The sequence below is a fragment of the Lepus europaeus genome, chromosome 20, assembly GCF_033115175.1.
Source record: "Lepus europaeus isolate LE1 chromosome 20, mLepTim1.pri, whole genome shotgun sequence".
Classification (NCBI taxonomy): domain Eukaryota; kingdom Metazoa; phylum Chordata; class Mammalia; order Lagomorpha; family Leporidae; genus Lepus; species Lepus europaeus.
Window position 1 is genome coordinate 23,821,962 of NC_084846.1, and position 13,062 is coordinate 23,835,023.

The 13,062-nt window shown below is 39.8% G+C and overlaps 1 pseudogene; it reads left to right on the plus strand.

Annotated features, from left to right (window-relative positions):
• Positions 1 to 239: 239 nt before the first annotated feature.
• LOC133749368 (PDZ and LIM domain protein 1-like) lies at positions 240 to 1,352 on the plus strand (annotated as a pseudogene).
• Positions 1,353 to 13,062: the final 11,710 nt, after the last annotated feature.

The following is a 13,062-nucleotide window of genomic DNA, read 5'->3' on the forward strand; positions in this document are numbered from 1 at the left end:
GCAAGAAATCCTTTATTTCTAGACCCAGCCAGGTGAAGTCACGCAGTTTCAGTCCTTGCTGTGGCTCTGCCGCCTGCTAGATTTGTATTTTTGGGCAAATGTCTTCCTTCTTAACTCGGAGATGATCAGATTCGGGATTTATATTGTAGAATTAGATGGCATTTTTAACTCTGCATAATTATTTCCATACAAAATTATTTCATGTACACGCCAAGTAAAAATGCCATTTTTGCTGCATAATGAGCTATCCCCCCAATGCAGTGGATTTAAGTAGCAATCATCAGTTTGACCCCTACTTCTGTAAGTACAGATTTAGGTGGGGCTTCTGTGTTCCAATGTGGCTCCACTTGTCTTGCACCATTAGCACCCAGCAGATAGTCCTCCAGGGCCCGGGACCATGGGGCTTCCCTCTCATGGGCTGCAAGGACCACCAGCAGCCCCTCTCCGTTTCTCGGGTCACTCCAGGAAGCAGGGCTGTTTTAGCTAATTTATGAATCAGAGACATAATCACAGCCATTGATGGGGAAACTACCAGCAGTATGACACGTTTGGAAGCTCAGAACACAATCAAGGACTGCACGGACAACATTACTCTCACCATAGCAAGATCTGAACAGAAAATTTGGTCTCCTCTGGTGACAGAAGAGAGGAAACATCACCCGTACGAGATGAATTTAGCCTCAGAACCCCAGGAGGTCCCGCACATAGGAAGCGCGCACAACCGAAGCGCCATACCCTGTACCGCCTCGCCTGCTTTGGTCACTGCCCCCGGGGTCATCACGAACCAGTACAACAACCCAGTCAGCCTCTACTCTTCGGAAAACATCTGCACCTTCAACAGTGCCTTGGAGGCAAGGAAGACTACCAGCAGAGAGGAGGCCAACAGCAGACCCTTAGAACATTCGTAGCTTCCAGGCAGCCGCGTCATCGACAAGGAATCTGAAGTTTACAAGATGCTGCAGGAAAAAGCAGGAGTTGAATGAGCCCCTGAAGCAGTCCGCATCGTTCTGGGTCCTGCAGGAAATCCTGGAGTCCGAGGAGAAAGGGGATCCCAACAAGCCCTCTGGATTCAGAAGTGTTAAAGCTCCTGTCACCGAAGTAGCTGCATCGATTGGAAATGCTGCTCAGAAATTGCCCATGTGTGACAAATGTGCGCTGGCATTGTAGGCGTGTTTGTGAAGCTACAAGACCGTCACCGCCACCCTGAGTGTTACATGTGCTCCGACTGTGGCAGCAACCTGAAACAGAAGGGCCACTTCTTTGTGGAGGATCAAATCTACTGTGAAAAGCACGCCCTGGAGCAGGCCACGCCATCTGAGGGCTAGAACGTGGTCACTGTATTTCCCAAATGATGCAGCTAGGTGCACTTCCCTGGCCAGACCTGTTCTCAGTGTTCTGGCCATTGTCCCTCCTACTCCTTCCCTCAAGGTTCTGTGCTGACCTTGCTTTTACTCATGCTGTTAGAGGTCGAGTGCCCCCACCCTGGCTCACACTGGCCATGTGATGACTGCTTTATAAGTAATGGGAAATTATTTTATGGTGTCTCCTGCCAGCATCATTGTCTACCATACCTCTGTTCTGCTCTGGACATCAAATGGACCTCAGCCCGATTTGAATGACATTGAATTTAATATTGATTAAATTTCATTTTTACTTGTAAGAATGCAGGCTGAGTGCAGGCTGAGTGAGCTTGCAGCTGTCTGGGTTTCTGAGAGAGAAAGAGAGGGGTGCACGGGACCTCTTGCCTTCTGTGGATCTCACACAAGGTCAGTACAAAGCAAGGAGCACATATGATCTCTTGCAGGTTGCCTTTGCCTAAGAAGCTTCTCTTATGGACCAGGTGTGCGTTGGACGTCGCTAACCACATTCTCTCCACTCTCCCATAGAGAGCAATATTAATGTAGTCAGGTAGGGTAGAAATTACTCCTCTTTAGCTGATTTTATCAAATCGATGGTGTGAGGGATTGTCATCAACATCATCATTACTAAACTTAATTACAAACCTGCCAGGCACTGTGCTAAGTGCCTCATGCAAATCACCAACACACAGTGTTTATGAACTTGCTACAATGATTACGTATATTCAGAGAGGTGAAGACTGGATTTTAGAGAATAATTTTTAAAAGTCAGACGCATGATGGTAGCTGTCCTGTTTGTATTGTTAAAAGTCTTATGTCCAGGGCCTGCCACTTAATGTTTAAATGGATGTATATTTGAAAGGCAGAGTGACAGGATTAGATTGAGATAGAAGGAGAGAGAGAGAGACAGAGACAGAGACAGACAGAGAGAGGTCTTCAGTCTGCTGCTTTGCTCCCCAAGAGTAGAAGTCTAGGCCAGGCCAAACCCAGGAGCCAGGGACTCCACCCTGGTTCTCCCACATGGATGGTAAGAACCCCAAATTCTTGAGCCATCATCTGCTACCCCTCCCCCCATGCTTTAGTACAAAGCTGGATCAGAAGCGTGCAATAACCACGAGTCGAACCAAGCACCCTGATAAGGGCTGCAGAAGTCTCAGGCTATGGCTTAACCTGCTTTGCCACAATGCACACTTCAACCACTTATTTCTTGAATGAATGAATGGTCCAGTTTTGGTCAGTCCAGTAATCTAGCCCAAGCGTGACTCTCCCTGCAACCTACAGTTTGAGTCACTCGATTAGGTCCTCACTTTCCCTATACACATGGCCAAAGGAATAATGAAAGACAAAGGAAGAAGTTGTTAGAAGTAAGGAAAATGGATAGTTTACTTAGCCCTTCCTAAAAATGTTAAGGGGCTATGCAGACGAACCTGATGAGATCATTTTAACGGGTTTGGGAAGGTTCCAACAAGCACTCACTGTAGCCAAAGCATGAAGACTGGCGGTTTTGCAAAAGGACAGCTTGACAGGGCAGCTGGTAGGAGTCACAGAGTCAGTCCATCTGGGTGCAAATTCTGGCTGTGTTGCGGTGGGCAACTTGCTTAGAGTTTTCAAAGCCCAACTTCCTGATTGTTAATTGAGAGGTATGACGATGTGAAGTTAGAGGTGATGTTTGTACGAGACTAAGCACAGCGGCTGCCCTATATTAAGTACTCAATAAAATACAGTTCTGAGCCCATCGGCAATGTGTTAGGCTTAATATCTTGATGTATCCCAATTAATGCTGTAAGTCTGATCTTGAAACCAGGAGGCTTTCTTGATTGACAAGGTAGAACTTGAATGAATACCAAGTAGATCCCAAATATCAGAGAAAAATTGGATGAGATTATGAATAAACATGGGAGACACTTTGACTCCAGACCCCTGAGGTTTATTGTTTTGGCTTTGTGAAGGTTATTAGCATTATTAGTTTCAGATATTCCACACTGTAGTGCAAATGATAAGCAAACTATATATATATATATATATATATATATATATATGTCTGTGATTCAAATTAAAGATTTTGCACAGCATCCACTTAAACTATTTTATAGGTAGAGTCACTATAGAGACAAAATATGTATACTAAAGTTCATATCTGCAGTTTCAGTTGTCATTAGTAAATTAAAATATTTCAGGACAACCTGGTTGATTGCACTCGGTATGATTAGTTTAGGAAACCATTTTCTTTCAGTTGTACATTAAACTATAACATATAGTGCCTGTATGAAAACAAATAACATTTGCCTAATGGGTTTTGGAAGAAAAGAAACAAAAAAGTCAGATCGCAACCTGTTATCCACCAGTTATGGGTTGATGCCGAGCCCTTGTAATTCACATATATGTCAGCAGATGGCAAACATGAGCTTTAGATGTGCAAAGTTTACAGAATGGCAAAAATCGTGGTATTAGCTATTCACTGTTTTTACTTACAGTATTTCTGCCCAAAAAAGGACTTAGGATCATTTTTTATCCCTAAAAGTTCCTCCTGCTTGTTATTTTGTTTACACATAACTAATGGACACTGGGCCTAGGGACAATGAAGAAAAATAAGATTATATTTTATTACAGATACTGAAAGCAATGCATTTTGCATTTTGAAAGCTATAGATTTTACTCATTTACACGGAAATAAATAACTCTGGAGCAAGAGTTATGGTGAGTGGGTTAAGCTGCCTCTTGGCAATACTGGAATCCCATATCTGAGCACAGTTTCCAGTCCGGACTGCTCTACTTCTTATTCACATTTCTGCTAATGCACCTAAGACAGCACATGATGGCCCAAATTCGTGAGTCCCTGGTACCCATGGAGGAGGTTTGGATGGAATTCCTGGTTCCTGGCTTCCACATGGCCCAGCTCTGGCTGTTGCAGCCATTTGGAGAATGAACCTGCAGACGAGAGAATTCTCTTTGTGTCTCTCCCTCTGTCTGTCACTCTGCCTTTCAAATAAATCGTTAAGTCCTTACAAAAAAAAAAAATGAGTGAAATGATGAAATTCATCTGACAGAAAGTTAAGATACGATCTTTTAATAAGATTATGTGTTATCAGAAACTCTCCAAGTTACACAGCAACACATTAACTGGGAACTGGATAGAAATGGAAATTTCAAGGCCGTGCCTCAGGCTTACTCCATCGGGAGACAGAGCACAGAAACCTGACCAAGCACTGCTAGATATTGCAACATTTGCTGTCATGTAGGATCCACTGGCTCCAAGGGGACTTGAAATATAGGTGGAAAAGCTCTGAGTTGATCATTTTTATTCAGCTCAAGTTGATGCAAACGCAGTAATGATTAGCCAGGTGCTCGGCTGTTTTGTTTACATTAGTGTGCAAACAGTAAAGTTTGCTAAGTAACAAGCATAAAATAGTATATGGTTTATATGGACTCAGAAAGGTAGAATATCATTATGAAATATCCATATGTTTCCTTCTATTAAAATAATTAAGTTTCTTTGTGTGTGAGGGGAGGAGGGAGAGAGATAGAGAGAGAGAGAGAGAGAGAGAGAGAGAGAGATGCTCAAGCACTTCCCCAGCTACTGGTTTACCCATCAGATGCCTGGAACATTGGGAGTGGGGCCAGAGCCAGGATCACACTCCACGTCTTCTGTGTTGCAGGCAGGAACGCTACCTCTGAGGGTCTGCTTTCTTGGGAAGCTGGAATCAGGAACCAGCACCAAAAATCAAGTCCAGATACTCCAGTGTGGGAGGTAAGAGTATTAAGTGCTAAGCTAAACACTGGCTCCAAACATCTTGCTTAGACATAATGAAGAATTTCAGTGTATGTTCCTCTTTGGGTGATACCTTTCTGATAATTGTTGTGATAGCAACTTAATGAAATAAATTAAAGCTAACTCAAATATGATTTCTAAGGAGTACAGAATAATCTTCTGGAAAAAAAAGGCAATTTTCTATAAAGCATGTGTTACTCTTGTGTGTAATAATGACACATGTAAGTTCTGTTCTCTCCCAGGCACAGCCAAACTCTTCTTCCTTCTCTAAAATAAGAAGCCCAAACATTTTTTTAATGATAGGCTCAGGCTACATTCTCATCATAAATAAAAGAAGGCTTTAAAATGTGTATGGCTGTGTGATAATTGCATCCTAAACACTACTTTGCTTCAGTTATCTGAGTATCTGTCAATTTTTACTTTAGTTAGTTCAGAATTGCTGAAGAAATCCCTAAAATACCAGTTCCCATGAAGGAAAAATCTCTTCTTGTCTGTAATGTAGCAATAGAGTTTTTACAGTTTTGATAAGTGTATTATTTCCAAATCATATTAGGTGTTCATGGGAATAGTATCAACAGTAAAAAAAAACCAACACAATTAATCATTGTATTCTGCTTATTACATTATAACAATTCTCTCTATATAATATGTAATTACTAGTATCTTTCTCACTTGGGTGCTGACCAGGCATAAAAATGTTAAAACAATATGATCCTTATGTTTGAATTTTATGTGCTTGCTATACTTTCTGCATTCCAAATATGCAAGGACTTCAAACAGTTCATGAAAAAATGAAATTACAATGGAATTTTATTTCAGTGCAAAAACTTTTTAGAAACTATTTATTTATACTTATTAATTTTTATTTACTTGAATGGCAGAGAGAGGTCTCCTGCTGCTTCATTCCCTAGGGGCCCACATCAGTGTGGACTTGGCCGAGATAAAGCCAAGAGCTGGTGACTTAATCTAGGTCTCCCAAGTGGGTAGCAGAGATCCGAATGCTTGAGCCATTACCTGCTGCCCCTCGGGGTATGAGAGCCGAAAGCTGAAACTGGGAGTGCTGCTGAGATGTGAATCCAAGCACTGCGATGTGGGATGTGGGTATTCAAGTAGCTTCTTAACCACCGCACTGGGTGCTCACTTCAGCCCAGAAAGTTTTTTAAATCATATATGTGAATACACACACACACACACACAATGTTTTAAACCTGAATGTTACAATATACACCCAAATAAAGTCCTGCCATTTTTAGCTCCACCCACCTGAGTCTGCAAGTGTCTATTTATGTATGTGTTATTATGTATTATGTATTGACTGCAAGGCCAGGAAGGCAACTACATAGCTCTTTGGATGACAGATGCTAATAAAAAGGATTGGCTTAAATAACAAAATTAAGATGTCTGTGTGTGTGTGCACATGTGTGCAAGAGTGTGTCCACCAGTTGCTGGGAGCACTGACAGAGGTTTGGGTAGGAGCAGAGAAGCAGGGGAGCGAGGCTACATCAGCAAGAAAACATGCCTCTTCATATAACTGATTTTGATTTTGGTAAGAATAAGGTCAGGATTTCTTCTAAGGCCCTGTTTGCCCTCCCATTAGTCCTTTCTGCAACTGAATTTCAACAACCTTCCTTCAAAGTTTTCAAATCCAAGGAATCTGCCTAATAAAATTAGCCAGGGTGTTTGCAAGGTTGCCTAAGGAAAGTTTCATTTACTCTCATCTGTCTTCAGTTCACTGCAGAACAAAAATAGGAAACTTTCTTTTTTTAGGTTTTGAAGATGACTTTGAAATTGTAGTTTAATAAACCACCTGCTGGCTGCAGAGTTCGTGTGGGTGTTACCTCAAAGGTCCTTGACATTAAATATTTCCAAAGAACCTAGTATGGAAAGTTTGAGCGTGCAAGGTAGATAAAAATGAAATCTAGACTCAAGGCCCTTTAATGTACGATTTACTCTGAAGTGGCCAAAAAAAAAAAAATTTGAATGAATATATCAGAGTCTAGATCTCTCTATGACTTCAGGGAGCTGTAGTCATAATAATACTTCTATGCTTTGAAAACTGTAGCAGTAACAATGAATTTATCTTTATCCAATGGTAAAACGGGCTTACCTAAGCATAAAGAATGTCTTGCAAGAAATCACAAGAGAAGCCTCTACCCAAAGCCAGCCTTTGTTGGTAAAACATTTGGACTCTCAGGTTCAAATGAAGGGACCAGAAACTGAAACCAAGGCAGCGCCAACAAAACCAGAAATTTGAATCTGAAATCAGAACAAAACAGAGCAAATAAAGAAGCATGGTTCATATGAGATTGACTTGTGAATTGTTTTGGTTTGTGTTATGGACCTATGTGTGCTTATAAAGGTACTTCAAAAATCTTGTGGAAAATGGAATTAAAACATTAAATTTATTTTGGTGCAAAAATAATTTGAAATCCATGCATTATTTTCTCAAAACACATTTTTTCTTTTTAAAGTTTTATTTTTTTATTTGAAAATCAGAGAGACATATTGAAAGAGTTGGAGAGAGACACTTTCCACCTGCTGGTTCACTCTCCAAATAACCATAACAGCCCGGGCTGGGCCAGGTCAAAGCCAGGAGCCTGAAATTCAATTTGGGTCCCTAACTTGGGTTAAAGGGACTCAAGTACTTGCGTCATCACATGCAACCCCTCAGGACTCACATTGACAGGAAACTGGAATCAGAAACAGAGCAGGGGCTTGAATCCAGGCAATCAAATATGGGATAAAAGTGTCCCAAGGAGTGTCTTAACTGCTACTCCAAATGCCTGCCACCTTAATATGCATTTTTCATGAAAGCCTTGAAGATCCCTCACATGCATAAATTAAAAGTTGCACCAAAATAAGCTTAGCTTTTTACTCCATTTCCCATGAACTTTTTGATACACACACTCACACAATGTACATATATTTATATAACACTTTGGTAATGACTTTAAGTTTCAGGAGTATAATTAGAAATAATTCTACATTTCAGGCAAAATTTTAGTCTCTGTCAGCTTTTTTATTTCATGTTAAATGAACTATACTAATACAATATAGAAATACCTGTATTTATAGATAGTATACATTAGAGTAGTACTTTGAAAAGATTATCTTGGGGCAGGCATTGTGGCACAGTGAGTTAAGCTGCTGCTTGTGATGCCAGCATCCTGTATCAGAGTGTTGGTTCAAGTCCCAGTCACTCCACTTCTGATCCATCTTTCTGCTAATGTGCCTGGAAAGCAGCAGATGATGGCTCAAGTACTGGGATTCCTGCCTCCCATGTGGAAAACCCAAATGGAGTTCCTGGCTCCTGGCTTCCAGCAGGCCCAGACATGGCTGTTGAGGCCATTTGGGGAGTGAACCAACAGAATTTCTCTCTCCTTCCCTCTCCCTCCGTTTCCCTCCTTCTTGCTCCCTCTCCCTCCATCACTTCCTCTCTCCCCCCTCTCTCTGTCACTACCTTTCAAATAAATAAAATGCATCAACATTTAAAATATGGTTATCTTGTACCTTCTGCATCACCATCCTTTTTGCTAGTAGATAGCAATTTGTTCATTTTACCACTCCTTAGTATGTTGTGATTCAAAAACTTGATGTTCTCTCCTACAATTCATTTAGTTATAGAGGATATTAAGCCTTTATGTTATTTTCTCAGAGACCAATGTAAGAACTCTAATATACTTAAAAGAAAATTCTGGATCTCAAATGACTTTCTGGATAATAGTGAGGGTACTAGACATCTAGAAAGCTATCTAAACAGTCTATTTGTGTCTGTAAAGTCAGGTGTTATCTCATTCCTGGGCTTATACTCCAGTGGAAGAGTTGTGTTGATGGTAGAACCTCCCACACGCCTACCTGTAGTTTTTCCTTCTTGGGCAGTGGCCCTGGTTTACTCAAGGAATTTCTTTAACCCTCCTCCATCCACCCTGCCTCAGTGCTTGTGAGTTCATAGTGAGTAGTTGGGAACCAATACCCTGAAGAAGTCATGAGTCCTGATTCTTGGTGGGTTAATAAAAGACTTATTGCAATTTTGACAAGATCTTATATTTTTTTTGAGCAAAATTTCAGCCAAGTTCAAGAATCTTCTCTGTGATGCTCAGTAACACAATACATTGTAGCTCAGGAGGAATGTTTGCTATGTATTGTGTCACTAAAGTAGAGCCTTTGGGTGTCAATCGAGAAAAGCCTTTGAATTAATAGTCCCAGGCCCTAGCTGATGGGAAGTTAAGTAAAGAGGGCTCCTAGTCCTCAAATATTTTCAACGCAATGAAGACCATCTGCCAAAATGGAGCCTCTTGTCACTATAACTAGTCAATATTGATAATATTGAAGTGTTAAAACTTTGAAATAATTTGTCTCTAGATCTATAGCTTCACTTTTAAACAGTATGTTTCTTGAGACATACATTTCTAGTAGAAGACCCTTATACTCCATAAATAGTTTTCCCGAAAAAGGGAGTGAAAAACTAACAAAATCCCCCTGTATAATTTTTCTGGGCCTACATATTTCCAACAATTTCTGAATTGGTTTCCTCTGCTATGAGTAACTGACAACTTGTGATTTATGGATTTGGAATAATTGAATTTCTTGGCTGTCATACACTTTGTGTAAGAAATATTACATATGTTTCCAGAAGAAAATGACTTAAAGAAGAAAAGAGTGGAAGTGATGCCAAGTTCTAAAATTGTGTTTGGAAACAGCATTCTAACCAAATGGTACTTATGATGCTCCCTCTGTTTCTGAAACATGTTTGCTAAATAATCTTTCAAAATATAGTTTTGGATGTAAGGCTTTAAAACGTGCTGTGTTTGAACTAAGACAAAGAATGAAGTAAAGGCAGCATATTATAATTCTTACCTTCTCAAACACAAGAAATATGGAATTATTCACTGACACATGGTAATAGGTAGAGTGAATTTCTTCCAGCATAGGAGTTACACAACCTTTCATTTTGCCTATTAAACATGGAGTATTTAGTGTTTTAATGAAACCTTGCTGAACAAAGAATTTTTAACATGCACCCTCTAAAGCACCTTCTCAACTTTATTATGGGTTGACCTGGTTCTACTTTTGATAGTTTATGCCACTTTTGTTCCATCTCTGGGTTTAACTGGTCTAACAACTTTCAAATTCCATGGGATTTTGAAATAGAATATAATTCTATTTCAATGATAACTGGTTTTCTGTGGAAGAACTTGTACAAGGACTGAGGAGGAATGGACAATCTCTGTGATTTTTAATTAAAATGTTTATGTATCTATGCATGTATTTAGTTACTTAAGAGGAAGACTAGGAGAGGGGGAGAGAAGGAGAGGGAGAGGGTGAGGAGTGGGATAGATTGAGAAAGAAATAGAGGAGAGCGAGCGATTCTACCTGCTGTTTCATTCCCCTAAATGCTAGGATCCAGAAACTCAGCCCAAGCACTTCAATATGGAATGCAGATGTCTTAACTGTTATGCCAAACACTTGCCTTGTCTATGTGCTTGGGACCAACACTGTCCAATAGAGCTTTTTGAAATGATAGAAATATATAATTGTTGTCCATCTGTGGCTTCAGCACTTGGAATGTGACTGGCTTAATGGAGAAACTGAATATTGGATTTTGCCTTAATTAACATATTTAAATTTAATAGTCACCTGTGGATAATGGCTACCATTTAGACAATGCATATAAACCTTAGAATAGTGAGTTTATGACCTTGAGGAATTCAGCCCTTTGCCTACGGGTCTCATTAAAACTGATTATCCAAGTTTTCCTTGGTGTTTCTACTTTGGACAATACTTCTACTTCTCTCCCAAGAAAACAGATGGAAACTTGTTCAGAAATTTTTGTTTGTTAGGGACTTTTTGTTTGTTAGGATAACTGTAGTGTCCACCTGGCACTTAGTGGTTTGGGACAACACATGGAAAAGAGTCTGAAATGCACAGGACAGTCTGCCCTAAATGCCAATGTCAACCACTTTGACAAGGTCAGGTAGGCCATCAGAGTTCTCTAAAGATTGTGGTTCTTGGCTCACTAGACTAATCCTCCACCTGCGGTGCCGGCACTCGGGGTTCTAGTCCCGGTTGGGGCGCCAGTTCTGTCCTGGTTGCTCCTCTTCCAGTCCAGCTCTCTGCTCTGGCCCAGGAAGGCAGTGGAGGATGGCCCAAGTGCTTGGGCCCTGCACCTGCATGGGAGACCAGGAGGAAGCACCTGGCTCCTGGCTTCGGATCAGCATAACGCGCCACAGCGGCCGTTTAGGAAGTGAATCAACAGAAGGAAGACCTTTCTCTCTCTCTCTCTCACTGTCTAACTCTGCCTGTCAAAAGAAAAAAAAAAGGTTGCGGTTCCATTCTTGAGGTCTCTTGCAATCCTAGGCCTACTCACAGTTAATTCTGTTTCTTATGGTCTGTATCGTATTTCCCCTTGCCTCTACAGGGACTTCACCTTCTGATTGTGGTCACCATTGTTCTGTATCTTCAACAACTCTAACTCAAGTATCTATCACCTTTCCTATCTCAAGTAATATCCTTTCTTAGTTCCATATCCTCCAGCTGTAACTGTTTCTCCCTCCCCATTGACAGTAGCCTGTAGTGCATTTATTCAACTAGCTATTGTGTCAGGGAGCTATTTTTGTAGTATAATAAAAGAAAGCTGACACCATATGTAATTTTGAAGCACACTGTTTTATTACACAGACATATCAGTAGAGTCATTGGTCGTGTTCAACTTCTCAGCCATTGTATGTGAACATACACATATACACCTACACATACACAAATGTTTCAAAATTTCTGAGTCCACTTCTATTCTTTTATGCTTATAATAACTCCACCTGTTTGTAGCTAGTCTCTAAAACACACCACCACACCAGTTTCACATATTTATTTTAATTTAGTATCACATCACTTTTCCCCCCGGATAGGCTCACAGTAAAACTATAATGTAGTCTCTACAAATTCTAGTTCATAGTTCAACGTAGAGTCAAAATTAAATTTTCAAGCACTTGAATAATGTCCTCTTAACTTTTTGCTCACAGAATCACAACACATCCCATGTCAGTCACTCCAAACTCAGCCCTGAAAACATTGGGTAGAAGCAGTTACATTTAAAGATATATCTGTACTTGGTTAAACCTACACTATGGAATACTTGAATAACTGTGATGACTGCATCTCTTTTTACTCTATGTCAAAGCAGTGATATGCCTACTTTTGTCTTTGATGTGTGATTTCCTATTTGTTCAAAAGGCATTAAAACATCTTGCTGATGTATTATTATTCTCTATTATACAAGCGTTCCTGCACCGAAATGCCACCGAAAACTAGAAGCATTCATTTATTCCATCAGAATAAACATGCCAAACAACATCCTTGGGTAAGTTCAGCAAAATCACATACACACAAAATATCTGCATTGTAGAGTTGAGATTTCCAGTGGCAGAGCTCAAGTAAGCTTGTGGTGTCAAATGAACAGTATGGTGTTGATTCACTATTTTGGGTTGCATATATGGACAACTTCTGTGAGTTACTAGATAATAAAGCTATCTAAATGAGTTGGGGGGCATCTTCAAAAACTACATCAAACAACCAGAGTTCAGTTATTTCCATTGAATAGACATAATTTTTAACAAGCAGATTTAAATAGTTTAGATGATCATATCGTGTTAAAATAAAAATAACTTTATATTTCTATGAACTCAAATTATTATTTTGTTAAAACAGTTAATAAATATATTTTATTTTAAATTATAACACATTTTTATACTGGGTTTTGAAGATTTTAATTTACCTGTGATTTAATATGTAACTTATAAAAAGTGACTAGAAAATTTTAGGAGAGAATTCAAATTATATAATATAAAGAGAGTTATATGTTTAAAAATATTAGATTTCTTTGCCTGTGGTTGAAGGTTGTATTATCATAAATATTTTCAAAGGCCGGGCTATTTTCTT